Raw genomic sequence first — 14298 nt, forward strand, 5'->3', positions numbered from 1 at the left:
GCATGGGAAATATTGTTGGAGGAATGATGAGTCTTCTCAGGTTATACTGTATGGGTGATGCTACTTATATAAATATCCTAGAAATTATGTGAAATTCATGAAAATCTGATATGTCCTGGTAAAATGTTGTCAAATGTTACAAGTCACAGCAATGACCAGGCTACTTTGTAAATTATAATTTAATTGGATTTTAAACATGCCTTGTATGGTTTCATTCTCATGCCTTTAGAAAAATACTGCTAGTTCTTCAAGATTTATGGAAAAGACTTTTCTAAAATTAACTGATAAATTTTGTTTGTTTGCTATCTGGTAAATTGGTAACAGACTGGAATTTAGTCTACTCTCTATGTTAAGAGAACAAAGTTTTCTTAGAATGAATCTATCAATAACAGATTATTAATTTCTTTGCCTTTAAATGATTTATATTTGTTTTTAAAATCTTTTATTACTTTAATAAAGTAAATAAACATTATTTAAGATTATAGTACATATAAAAACTCATTCTGCTTATACAAAAACTCTGTTAGACTTGTGCTATCCTAATGTCCTTAAACCATGGTAACAATCTACTCCTAAACTGGGAAATTAAAAATGGGTAAACAGTAGCTGAAGATCAGAGTCAGGGCTATGGGAAATCCAAGACGGCCGCTTGGCTTTTCCCAGCTCCCTGACAAACCTCATTTTTATTTGATGGGTTAAAGCCTTCCTAGCTACAGGGTTAATGCCTCCATAATAAAAAATCACTGAATATTAAGTTTTGTAAATTGTTAAACTAAGTTTCTAGTTTTGTTAATTAAAGTCTAATGTTTACTAAGATTCACTGCTGAGACAGTTCCTTGTTACATGATATTGCTAAAAATTTAATTAAATTATTAAAAAGGATACTCTAAGTTTGTTTCTAAGGCTTATCTCAGTAACCAATCTTCAGATAAAGATCAGATGCTCCATAATATACAACCAGGAGATTAACACCAGACTATAGTCATTTAACAAATGAAGTCAGATGACTTGGGATGTACCAGGCTTTATCTAATGAAAGTTCTTGACTTATAATTCTTACTTTACTAATAACTGCTAGCTATGGCTATATTATTTTCTATGTCACTTGTTTCAGAAGATTATTTCTTACTTTAACAAATATGTGACTGAGCCTGTGATATAATGCTGATATGCAGTTCCATATGAGATCAATGATTGTAATAATGTAACTCTAGATATGGGAAAAAGTAACAAGAGGGAATATTTTCCTGGACCAAGAGGCTAGTAAGACAGTGTTCCAGAGACTTTTGCTACTTGCAAGGCCTGGTCCAATTTTAGCACACTGAGTGGCCCATCCGTGGAATCTTCCCTGGACCTGGGAATGAGCCTTCCCAGCACCGTGGGACACAGTGGCCATAAAATGGCCCCCAAACATGGTCAAATATGTGGCTATGAAGGGACCCGGCTGACTGGAAGTTGGTACTTGCCAGCTGCCTCTACAAAGATTACATCATGACCACTGCAAGCTGCTGACCTTTAACACCCCCTGAAAGGAGTTCAGGGTGGAGATCAGAAATAAGGCACTCTGTGCTCCGAAAAAAACCCAGAAGAACCAGCCTTCAGATAGTCAGATGTTTTCAGGTAAAGATTTTCTGAGCCCAAATTCTTGCATCTTCTCGTACCTAGAGAAACATTAACGTCATAAACCAATGTCTGGTCCTGGTTCTCCTGGTAGCCCCTGAGCAGCTTTTCTACTTCTTTTAATCTTTGGGCCACATACCTTTTAACTTTCTTGTTAAGTTTGTTTCTTCCAGGATGCAACAAATCTCCAAATGATAGTATGACAAGAATATTCCCTGACCAACCCCTAGACAATGCTGAAACAAGTCACCTTCTGCCGGCAGCACTCACACGCATCCGAACAGCTCCCCACTCCAAGCCAGGCCTCACGCCATTCAAACTGCTATAGGGTAGGCCGTATCTGTTCGCCAGTCTCCCAGACCCCCCGCTACCACCTCTCAGAACCTATCTGCCCTATTTCACATTCCTCCGATCCCTTCTACGGGAACACGCAGACCGCACCCTACCCTAGCCCATTAGTGATGCAGATCGGGAGCCTCCATTAACTACCTTGACTCCGTGAGACCAGGTTCTCTTAAAGACGTTGACACCTAACCCCCACCAACCGCGGTGGACTGGCCCTTTCATGGTGATTCTCACCATTCCCACAGTAGCCAAACTCTTGGGACACGAACCCTGGTACCACATTACTAGACTCAAACGGGCCCCCTTGCACGGCTTGCCCCCTCCTCAGTCCACAAATACCCATACCTACATTTTCAAAGTTTCCGGGCCTGCCAGACTCACTATAACCAAAATACCCCTTCCGCCCATAGGCGAATAATGACTGTTGAACTCAACTGGTAAAACTTGCTTCTAGTCATCCTCCTGGCCATATTTTTTGCCATAGGGCTCGCTTCAATCGCCCCACCGGAATGGTCCTTTGCTCTCCGCCTCTTTCTGGCCCTCACCTACATCGTAGGTTGCGCTATACTTCTGGGGTGCTACTAGTTTTTTGTAGTGACCTACCTCTCTACATGTCTCTCACCTTAGCCAATCTTGAAAACTTTCTGTCTCACCTCCTGCAAGACCTCTGGCCTGCCATTCCTATAACTGACTTCTATTCTCTCACCCAGGCTATCATTAAACTTTGACTACCTTCTTTATACCGACACCCAGGTCACCTTTTATACCTTGGTTCTCCTCTGCCTAAGATCTTAATCAGTCATGCTTGCTCTGTGGCCTCTTACGGAATAACAGGCCGCAGACCCAAGACCATGTTAGCTGGTCGGAATTAAACCTGTTTTTATTCTTGCAGTCACTTTACTCACATTGCTCTTCAGCACACATACCAACAGCTGCAAAAGATGACCTGAAATGCCAACAGACAGAAAATGATGATGACCACCTATTCCAGACTCCTGCCCAAAGACCTTAAAAACCCCTGAAAGACACCAGAGTCTGACCAACGACCCAAAAACCCCCACGACGCCTCTTTTCAGCAGAAAGTAGCCAGAGACGACTACGTCGCCCCTTATCCTATCAAAAGGGTCAAAATGTAAGGTCGGACCTCAATGGCCATTTTGGCCTCTTCCCTTCCCCCCTCTCTTCTTTCCACTGGCGGGAAAAGGCTGACTATTGTGCTCTGTTCCCTCATTCCCTCCCCCATTGCTAGAGTGTCCTTGAGGTAGCGGTTCCTGGTAGAGATCAACCCTCTCCTAACCTCCTGTCCAGAAACAGCATTCTGCCCAGAAACAGCAAGAACTATTCCGCTGTGTCAGCACAACCTTGAGCAGATCGGGCAACCAACCCGGTCTTGCCCCCCCCCACCCCCCGGCTAACTGACCTATGAGAGACCAGCACTTCACATTTTGCCTAAAGTTATAAAAGTTACCTCTTGCCTTTGTTGGGAACGGACTTCCTGACCTTGCTCTGTTAGGTCTTGGGGTTCTGCCCAGGGGTGCGCAGCCATTAAAGCCTGTTACATTATCTATCTGGCGTCTGGGTTCTCTTATTCAACATCATTGGCACGTCTCTACCTTACACAAGTGACTTGTGGAATCTTGGTTCCCTGACCAGTGTTGGTCCTGAGCCTTTGGAGTAGAAGTGCCGAATCCAGGACTGCCAGAGAACTCCTAACCCCAGGAAGTATTAGTTAGTGAGAACTCAAACAAAGGTCTTCACCTGTATACAAGACCCAGCATCACCCAACTGCCGGCAGCACCCAGTGCAAGATGCCGCACCCAAACAACAAGAAAGGCAAAAGCACAGATTCAATCATTAACAGACAGGATTCCCACAGACACCCAAAAACATATCACCTAGCACAACCCTGCCCAGCACAGGGAAAAGAAACTCACCTCCTCCAACAAGAATGCAGACACAAGTTCCTCCTACACAGTCTACACAAACCACTGGATCAGCCTTACCCACTGAGGGCAGATGCCAAAAGGAAGAAAGAATACGACCCTAAAGCCTGGGAAAAGGAGACCTCAAGCACAGTAAATTAGGAAAAAAATGAAAAGACAAGTATTGCACAAATGAAGGAACAAGGTGGAAATTCACAAGACCAAATAAAGAGGAAATAGGCAAACTACTTGAAAAAGAATTCAGTGTAATAGTAAAAATTATCTAAAACCTCAAAAATAGAATGGAGAAAATGCAAGAATCAATTAACACATTTAACAAGGACTTAGAAGAAATAAAGAATAAACAGATAAACAAATTACTGAAATAAAAAATACTGTAAAAGGAATCAACAATGGAATAACTGAGGCAGAAGAACAGATAAGTGAGCTGGAAGATAGAATTGTGGAAATAACTGCTGAAGAGCAGAATAAAGGAAAAATGAAATGAGGATAGTCTTATAGACCTCTGGGACAATATTAAACACACACACATTTGACTTGCAGGGGTCCCAGAAGAAGAAGAGAAAAAGAAAGTGCCTGAGAAAATTTTTGAAGAGAGTATAGTCAAAAACTTCACTTATGTGGGAAAGGAAATAGTCAATTAAGTCCAAGAAGTGCAGGGAGTCCCAAACAGGATAAACCAAAGGAGAAACATGCCAAGATATATAGTAATCAAACTAACAAGGATTAAACACAAAGAATATTAACAGCAGCAAGGGAAAAGCAACAAGTAACATACAAATGAAGCCCCATACAATCGGAAGACACTGCAGGCCAGAAGGGAATGGCAGGATACATTTAAAGTTCTGAGAGGGAAAAATCTACAACCAAGATTACTTTACCTGGCAAGGATTGCATTCAGAATTGATGGAGAAATCAAAAGCTTTACAGATAAGCAAAAGTTAAGAGAATTTAGCACCACCAAACAAGCTGTACAACAAATGTTAAAGGGACTTCTATAGGTAGGAAGCACAAGAGAAGGAAAAGACCTACAAAGACAAACCCCACACAATTAAGAAAATGCCAATAGGAATGTAAGTGAAAAGTGAAAGTGTTAGTCACTCAGTCGTGTCTGATTCTTTGCAACCTCATGGACTGTAATCCACCAGGCTCCTCTGTCCATGGAATTCTCCAGGCAAGAATACTGGAATGGATTGGCATTCCTTTCTCCTGGGGATCTTCCCAACCTTGGGATCAAATCCTGGTCTCCTGCATTGTTGTCAGATATATATCAGTGATTACTTTAAATGTAAATGGATTAAATGCACCAGCCAAAAAACACAGACTGGCTGAATGGACACAAAAACAAGACCCACATACATTGCTATCTACAAGAAACCCACATTAGACCTAGACATACATACAGACTGAAAGTGAGAGGATGAAAAAAAGATATTCCATGCAAATAGAAATCAAAAGAAAGCGGGAGTAGCAATGATCATATCAGATAAAACAGACTTTAAAACAAAGACCATTACAAGAGACGGAAGGACACTACATAACGATCAAGGGGTCAATCCAAGAAGAAGACATAACAATTGTAAATATTTATGCACCCAACGTAGGAGCACCTCAATAAGACAAACACTAACAGACATAAAAGGAGAAACTGACAGTAACACAATAATAGTAGGAGACTTTTAACACCTCACTCACACCAGTGGACAGAGCACCAAAACAGAATTAACAAAGAAACACAAGCCTTAAATGATACATTAGAACAGATGGACATAGTTGATATCTTCAGGACAGTCCATCCAAATGCTGAAGAATATACTTTCTTTTCAAATGCACATGGAACATTCTCCAGGATAGAGTACATCTTGGGTCACAAGTCAAGCCTCAGAAAATTTAAGAAAACTGAAATTGTATCAAACATCTTTTCTGACCGCAATGCTATGAGACTAGATATCAATTACAGGGAAAAAATGTAAAAAAACAAACACATGGAGGCTAAACAATGCGTTTCTAAATAATGAACAAGTTACTAGAGAAAAAGGGAAATGAAAAAATTCTTAGAAACAAATGATGGAACATGATGACCCAAAACCTATGAGATGCAGCAAGAGCAGTTCTAAGAGGGAAGTTCATAGCAATATAATCCGATCTCAAGAAAAACATCAAATAGACAACCTAACTTTACATCTAAAACAACTGGAAAAAGAAGAACAAAACCTCCCCAAAGTTAGAAGAAGGAAAAAGATCATAAAGATCAGAGCAGAAATAAATGAAACAGTAGTAAGGATTAATAAAACTAAAAGCTGGTTCTTCGAGAAGATGAACAAAATTGACAAACCATTAGCCAGACTCATTAAGAAAAAAAGAGAAGAATCAAATCAATAAAATTAGAAGCGAAAAAGGAGAAGTTATGACACACATAAGAGACTGTTACAAGCAACTGTATGCCATCAAAATGGACAACTTGGAAGAAATGGACAGATTCTTAGAAAAGTTCAACCTTCAAAGACTGAATCAGGAAGAAATAGAAATTATGAACAGGTCAGTTAGAAGAACAGAAACCAAAACTGTGATAAAAAATCTCCCCCAAAACAAAAGCCGAGGGCCAGATCACTTCCTAGGTGAATTCTGTCAAATATTTAGAGAAGAGCTAAGGCCTATCCTTCTTAAACGCTTTCAAAACATTACAGAGGAAGGAACACTTCCAAACTCACATTCTATGAGGCCACCATCACCCTGATCCTAAAACCAGATTAAAGACAGCACAAAAAAAGAAAATACAGGCCAGTATCACTGATGAACATAGATGCAAAAATCCTTAACAAAATTCTAGCAAACAGAATTCAACAACACATTAAAAAGATCATACACCATGGTCAAGTCCAGTTTATCTCAGGGATGCAAGGATTCCTCCGTATACACAAATTAATCAATGTGATATACACCATATTAACAAATTGAAAGAAGAAAAATCATATGATCTCAATAGATGCAGAAAAAGATTTTTAAAAAATTCAGTACCCATTTATGATAAAAACTTCAAAAATGGGCAAAAAGGAACCAACCTCAATAAAGCCCATATATGATAAACCTACAGCAAACATTATTCTCAATGGTGTAAAATTGAAAGCATTCTTTCTAAGATCAGGAACAAGACAAGGGTGCCCACTCTTGCCACTGTTAATCAGCAGAGTTCTGCAAGTCCTAACTACGGTAATCAAAGAAGAAAGAAGTAAAAGGAATCCAGAACAGGATTAAAGAAAAGAAGTAAAACTCTCACTGTTTGCTGATAAGATACTATACACAGAAAACCCTAAAGATATTATCAGAAAATTACTAGAACTAATCAGTGAATTTAGTAAAGTCACAGGCTACAAAGTCAATACATAGATCACTTGCATTCCTATACTAACAATGAAAAATCAGAAAAAGAAATTAAGGAACCAATCCCATTTACCATTGCCACAAAAAGAATAAAATATCTAGAAATAAACCTACCTAAGGAGACAAAAGAGCTGTGTGCAGAAAACTGTAAAACACTGATAAAAGAAATCAAGAAGACATAAACAGATGGAGAGAGATTCCATGTTCCTGAGTTGGAAGAACCAGTATTGTGATTATACTGCCAGAGGCAATCTACAGATTCATTGTGATCCCTATCAAATTACCAATGGCATTTTTCAAAGAACTAGAAAGAAAAATTTCACAATTTATATGGAAACGCAAGAGACCCTGAATAGCCAAAGTAATTTTGAGAAAGAATGGAGCTGGAGAAAAGAGACACAGATGTAAAGAACGGACTTTTGGACTATGTAGGAGAAGGCAAGGGTGGGGTGATTTGAGAGAATAGCATTCAAACATGTATATTATCATATGTAAAATAGATGACCAGTGCAAGTTCGAAGCATGAAGCAGGACACTCAAAGCTGGTGCTCTGGGACAACCCAGAGGGATTGGGTAGGGAGGGAAGTGGGAGGGGGTTCAGGATAGGGGGACACATGTACACCCATGGCTGATTCATGTCAATGTATGGCCAAAACCACCACAATACTGTAAATTAATTCACCTGCAATTAAAAAGAATGGAGCTGGAGAATCAACCTTCCTGACTTCAGACTACACTACAAAGCTACAGTCATCATGACAGTATGGTACTGGTACAAAAACAGAAATATAGACCAATGGAACAAGATAGAGAGCCCAGAGATAAACCCACACACCCATGGGTACTTCGTTTTTTACAGAGGAGGCAGGAATATACAATGGGGCAAAGAGACCCTCTTCAATAAGTGGTGCTGGGAGAACTGGACAGCTACATGTAAAACAATGAAATTGGAACATTTCCTAACACCATAAACAGAAATAAACTGAAAATGGATTAAAGACCTAAATGTAAGGCAAGAAACTATAAAACTCTCGGAGGAAAACAGGTAGAACACTTTGACATACATCATAGCAAGCTTCTCTCTGACCCACCTCCTAGAGTGATGGAAATAAACAAGTGAGACCTAATTAAGCTTAGAGGCTTTGCACAGCAAAAGAAACTATAAGTAAGGTGAAAAGATGACCCTCAGAATAGTAGAAAATAAAACAACTGACAAAGGATTAATTTCTAAAATATACAAGCAGCTCATGTAACTCAATACCAGAAAAGCAAACAACCCAATCAGAAAGTGGGCAAAAATCTAAACAGACATTTCTCCAAAGAAGACATACGGATGGCTAATAAACACATGAAAAATGTGCTCACCATCACTCATTACTATAGAAATGCAAATCAAAGCCACAATGAAATACCCTTCACACTGATCAGAATGTCCATCATCAAAAAATCTACAAACAATAAATGCTGGAGAGGGTGTGGAGAAAAGGGAACGCTCTTGCACTGTTGGTAGGAATGTGTATTGATACAGCCACTATGGAAGACACTATGGATGTTCCTTAAAAAACAGGGAATAATAGTGCCATTTGATCCAACAGTCCTATTACTGGACATATACCCTAAGAAAACCATAACTGAATAAAACATGGATCCCGATGTTCATTGCAGCACTGCTTACAATAACTAGTGCATGGAAGCAACCTAGACGTACACTGACAGATGAATGAGTAAAGAAGCTGTCAGTTCAGTTCAGTCCAGTCGCTTAGTCGTGTCCGACTCTTAGCGACCCCATGAACCACAGCACACCAGGCCTCCCTGTCCATCACCAACTCCCGGAGTTCACTCAAACTCACGTCCATCGAGTCGGTGATGCCATCGAGCCACCTCATTCTCTGTCTTCCCCGTCTCCTCCCACCCCCAATCCCTCCCAGCATCAGAGTCTTTTCCAGTGAGTCAACTCGTCGCATGAGGTGGCCAAAGTATTGGAGTTTCAGCTTTAGCATCAGTCCTTCCAATGAACACCCAGGATTGATCTCCTCTAGAATGGACTGGTTGGATCTCCTTGCAGTCCAAGGGACTCTCAAGAGTCTTCTCCAGCACCACAGTTCAAAAGCATCAATTCTTCGGCGATCAGCTTTCTTCACTGTCCAACTCTAACATCCATACATGACCACTGGAAAAACCATAGCCTTGACTAGACGGACCTTGGTTGGCAAAGTAATGTCCCTGCTCTTTAATATGCTATCTAGGCTGGTCATAACTTTCCTTCCAAGGAGCAAGCGTCTTTTAATTTCATGTGGTACATATATATACGATATTATATGTACCAGCCATATTCAGTTCAGTTCAGTCGCTCAGTCGTGTCAGACTCTGTGACCCCATGAATCACAGCACGCCAGGAGTCTATCACCAACTCCCGGAGTTCACTCAGACTCACGTCCATCGAGTCGGTGATGCCATCCAGCCATCTCATTCTCTGTTGTCCCCTTCTCCTCCTGTCCCCAATCCCTCCCAGCATCAGAGTCTTTTCCAGTGAGTCAGCTCTTCACATGAGGTGGCCAAAGTATTGGAGTTTCTGCTTCAGCATCAGTCCTTGCAATGAACACCAGGAGTGATCTCCTTTAGAATGGACTGGTTGGATCTCCTTGCAGTCCAAGGGACTCTCAAGCGTCTTTTAATTTCATGGCTGCAATCAGCATCTGCAGTGATTTTGGAGCCCCCCAAAAAATAAAGTCTGACACTGTTTCCACTGTTTCCCCATCTATTTCCCATGAAGTGATGGAACCAGATGCCATGATACTTGTTTTCTAAATGTTGAGCTTCAAGCCAACCTTTTCACTCTCCTCTTTTACTTTCATCAACAGGCTTTTTAGTTCCTCTTCACTTTGTGCCATAAGGGTGGTGTCATCTGCATATCTGAGGTTATTGATATTTCTCCCGGCAACCTTGATTCCAGCTTGTGCTTCTTCCAGCCCAGGGTTCCTCATGATGTACTCTGCATATAAGTTAAATAAGCAGGGTGACAATATACAGCCTTGACGTACTCCTTTTCCTATTTGGAACCAGTCTGTTGTTACCTGTCCAGTTCTAACTGTTGCTTCTTGACCTGCATACAGGTTTCTCAAGAGGCAGGTCAGGTGGTCTGGTATTCCCATACCCAGCCATAAAAAAGAACACGTTTGAGTCAGTGCAAATAAGGTGGATAAACCTCGAGTGTATTATACAGGGTGAAGTAAGTCAGAAAGAGGAAAAGATAATATTTTAATGCATATATATGGAATCTAGAAATATGGTACTGATGAACCTATTTGCAGGTCAGCAGTGGAGATGCAGACATAGAGAACAGACTTATGGACATGGGAAGAAGGGAAGGAGAGGATGGGACAGATGTAGACAGTAGCATGGAAATGTATTACACTGCTGCTGCTGCTAAGTCACTTCAGTCGTGTCCGACTCTGTGTGACCCCATAGACGGCAGCCCACCAGGCTCCCCCGTCCCTGGGATTCTCCAGGCAAGAACACCGGAGCGGGTTGCCATTTCCCTCTCCACTACTGTATGTAAAGTGGATCCGTTCAGTTCAGTTGCTCAGTCGTGTCTGACTCTGCGACCCCATGGACTGCAGCACACCAGGCTTCCCTGTCCCTCACCAACTCCCAGAGCTTACTCAAACTAATGTCCATCGAGTCAGTGATGCCAAGCAACCATCTCATCCTCAGTTGTCCCCTTCTCCTGCCTTCAGTCTTACCTGGCGTCAGGGTCTTTTCCAATGAGTCAGTTCTTCGCATCAGATGGCCAAAGTTTTGAAGTTTCAGCTTCAGCATCAGTCCTTCCAATGAATATTCAGGACTCATTTCTTTAGGATTGACTGACTGGATCTCCTTGCAGTGGATAGCCAGTGGGAATTTGTTCTATGATTCAGGGAACTCAAACCAGGGATCTGTGACAACCTAGAGGGTGTGGGAGGTTGGAGGGAGATTCAGGAGTGAGGAAACACACGTATACCTATGGCTGATTCATGCTGATGTATGGCAGAAACCAACACAATATTGTAAAGCAGTTATCCTTCAATTAAAATAAATTTTAAAAAAGAATAAGTGACAAAATAACATGGCTACAGAAAGTTGCAAAGAGTTTGCAGAAAAAGGAACATTCTGAAAGTCTTGGATTTGGTCAGGATTTTCTAAGGTTGGATTAAATTTAATCAGGGAAATGGATTTTATTAATAGTAGGCTGATGCAGAACTGGATTTGCTTCTCTGTCTCACAAGAGAACAGAGTTTTCCTGGAATGCTGCTTTTGATAAAAGGTGTGAGTTTCTGTGCCTTTGAAGTGAAGTGAAAGTCGCTCAGTCATGTCCGACCCTTTGCGACCCCATGGACTGAGTCCCTTGAATTCTCCAGGCCAGAATACTGGGGTGGGTGGCCTTTCCCTTCTCCAGGGGATCTTCCCAACCCGGGGATTGAATCCAGGTCTCCTGCATTACAGGGGGACTCTTTACCAGCTGAGCCACCAGGGAAGCCCAAGAATCCTGGAGTGGATGCCTTTACATGATCTCTATTTACTCTTGAAATATTTTTTTCACCTTACCTCATTGTTTCACAACGACTTACGATCCTATATAACCAAGTGTTTTAAAACTTTTTGAAGGAAGTTGCTGGCAGTCCCATGGTGAGGGCTCTGTGCTTGTGCTGCCGGGGACATGGGTTTGATCCCTGATCAGAGAAGTAAGATCTCACAAACTGCACAGTGCAGCCATAAAAACTTTTTGAAATTTTTGACAGACTTCCCAAATGTGAAATTCTAATTAAAGTTCTTTTGATCTTCAGCTGACCTTGGGGTGCTTCAAAGTGACCCAAGAGCATCCCAAAGAGAGATCCTAAACTAATTGGATTCATTTAGTATGTTAAATTACATGGGAAACACTGTCCAGACTCACTGTTGCCTATGTTGGACGGAATCATCAGACTCTTCTCATTTTTATGATCACCACCAAACAAATAGGGGAGAGGGTTTGGGGTTCTCCTGCTGTCTAATGTCTTACCTTACTCTTTGTCCAAAAATCCCCTGTAGGAATACTCCTGCCTCTAGGAATTCAGTTCTTGACCCCTGTGGCATTTTCCTTTGCTCCCAACTCCAGTTCCTCCTTTTTGCTAGGACCCCCTTCAGTTCAGGCCTTGGCAGCCCATACACTGCTTTGGACAGCCTTTTAGGTAGATGCTGCCCAGAGGCCCACATTATAAACCTTATAGATGCTCAGTCTTGAGGAATACACCCCAGCATAAGGAAACTTACTATAGGGCATAAGCTTCAAAGACAACAGATCCCCTCAAGGAGAGTCCTGGCAATGCCCTGGTACAAATGTCCCCCTGCCCATGATCCCTTGTGGAAGAGGCCAAGTCAACCAGCGATGTCTAGTTAGACGTCCAGTTAATCAGAGACTCTCCAGTTGGGAGAGTAGAGGACACTCAAAATCCCATTGGGTAAGAAGGGAATTTGGAGGACACTCTGACCCACTTCCGGCAAAAGCCTCCTAGTAAATGTCTCTGGGATGCTGGAATTCATTTCTAGGAATGCTCTTTACCTGTTGCAGTTTACTCAACAAGGGAGGATCCTCTTCTAAGCTAGGAGCCCATTTGAGAATATAATTCCTTAGAGGGAGCAAAAGCCAAGGAACCACATGATCCAATGTGTATTAGAAGGGATGAGAAAATATATAAAAAAGGCCAGTTAATTATAAAAAGTTTAAAGGAGTGAACCAAAAAGAAAAAGAAAATTCAGCTCTTCCAGGGACAACTTATGAACCTTTTAGAAAATTTAATAACATTGATCCTCCTACTCCTGAGTGTCAACACCCCTGCTTCTACAACATTTTATCAGCCAGTCCAACCCTGATATCATGCCCACAAAACCCCTAGAGGTAGGTAGCCTTTGTGGTATTTAATAATCGAGATCAAGTTGAAGAGGAAGAAAGAACCAATGTGAAAACAGGCAGACCAGGGTTCATGCTTAACTGATGGCCGTTGCTGTCAGTCATGCCTTGCACCTCAGGGTTACCCAAGGGAGCCAAGGAAGTTTAAACATTCATTTGGAGGTAAACCAGCAAGGGGTTTCCTTTCCAACACTGGCTTGGCAGGATGGCACCAGCAAAGAAGGGCAGCAAGAAGAAGGGCTGGTCTGCCATCAATAAGGTAGTGACCAGAGAATACACTATTAACATTCACAAGCATATCCATGGAGTGGGTTTCTAAAAGCGTGCCCCATAGGCACTCAAAGAAATCCAGAAAGTTGCCATGAAGGAGATGGGAACCCCAGATGTATGCATTGACACCAGGTTCAACAAAGTTGCCTAGGCCAAAGGAATAAGAAATGTCCCATATCATATCTGTGTGTGGTTGTCCTGAAAATATAATGAAGATTCACCAAAGAAGCTCTATATGTTGGTTACCTATGTACCTGTCACCACTTTCAAAATCTACAGTTAATGTGGATGAGAACTAACTGCTCATTGTCTAGTAAAGTTATTGAACTGTAAAACAAAAACAAAACCCAGCAAGGGCTTCAAATGCAAGTCAGCTGGCCACTGAGCCTGTACATACCAGAAAGGAGTCCCCTGGTCCATGCCCAGACTGGTCCATGCCCAGTCTTCAAACATGCTTCCAAGGTCATTGGAAGTGGGACCTTTCCTGGTTCAAAGGGGAAGAGGTTGCCCATTCCTGAGGTGGCCATGCTAGGTGCCCGAGGAAGCCTGGTACCTTCCTCCCACATATGATATCTATCTCCACTGAGGAGCCCTGGGTGGTTTTTGATGTAGTAGGTGAGAAATCCTTTTTTTTTTTTAACTTGATACAGAAGCTACTCACTCTGTCCTAATCCCTCACTGGGCCTCTCCTCTAAAAGCTGTACACTGAGTGATGTCAATGGAAAGCCTTGCACCTGTTACTTCACTGGGCCTTTTCACTTGCCAATTTCATCAGTGACTTCACATGCCTTTTTAGTTGTGCCTGAGTGTCCT

The 14298-nt window shown here is 41.7% G+C and overlaps 1 protein-coding gene and 1 pseudogene across 1 annotated transcript in view; both read left to right on the plus strand.

Annotated features, from left to right (window-relative positions):
* SQSTM1 (sequestosome 1) overlaps positions 1 to 14298 on the plus strand; it is an 87274-nt gene that overhangs the window by 10124 nt on the left and 62852 nt on the right. The window lies entirely within an intron of this gene.
* LOC148777204 (large ribosomal subunit protein eL31 pseudogene) lies at positions 9982 to 13784 on the plus strand (annotated as a pseudogene).

Source organism: Moschus berezovskii, chromosome 8, assembly GCF_049115385.1.
Source record: "Moschus berezovskii isolate FMDL1 chromosome 8, NW_MosBer_1.0, whole genome shotgun sequence".
Classification (NCBI taxonomy): Eukaryota; Metazoa; Chordata; class Mammalia; order Artiodactyla; family Moschidae; genus Moschus; species Moschus berezovskii.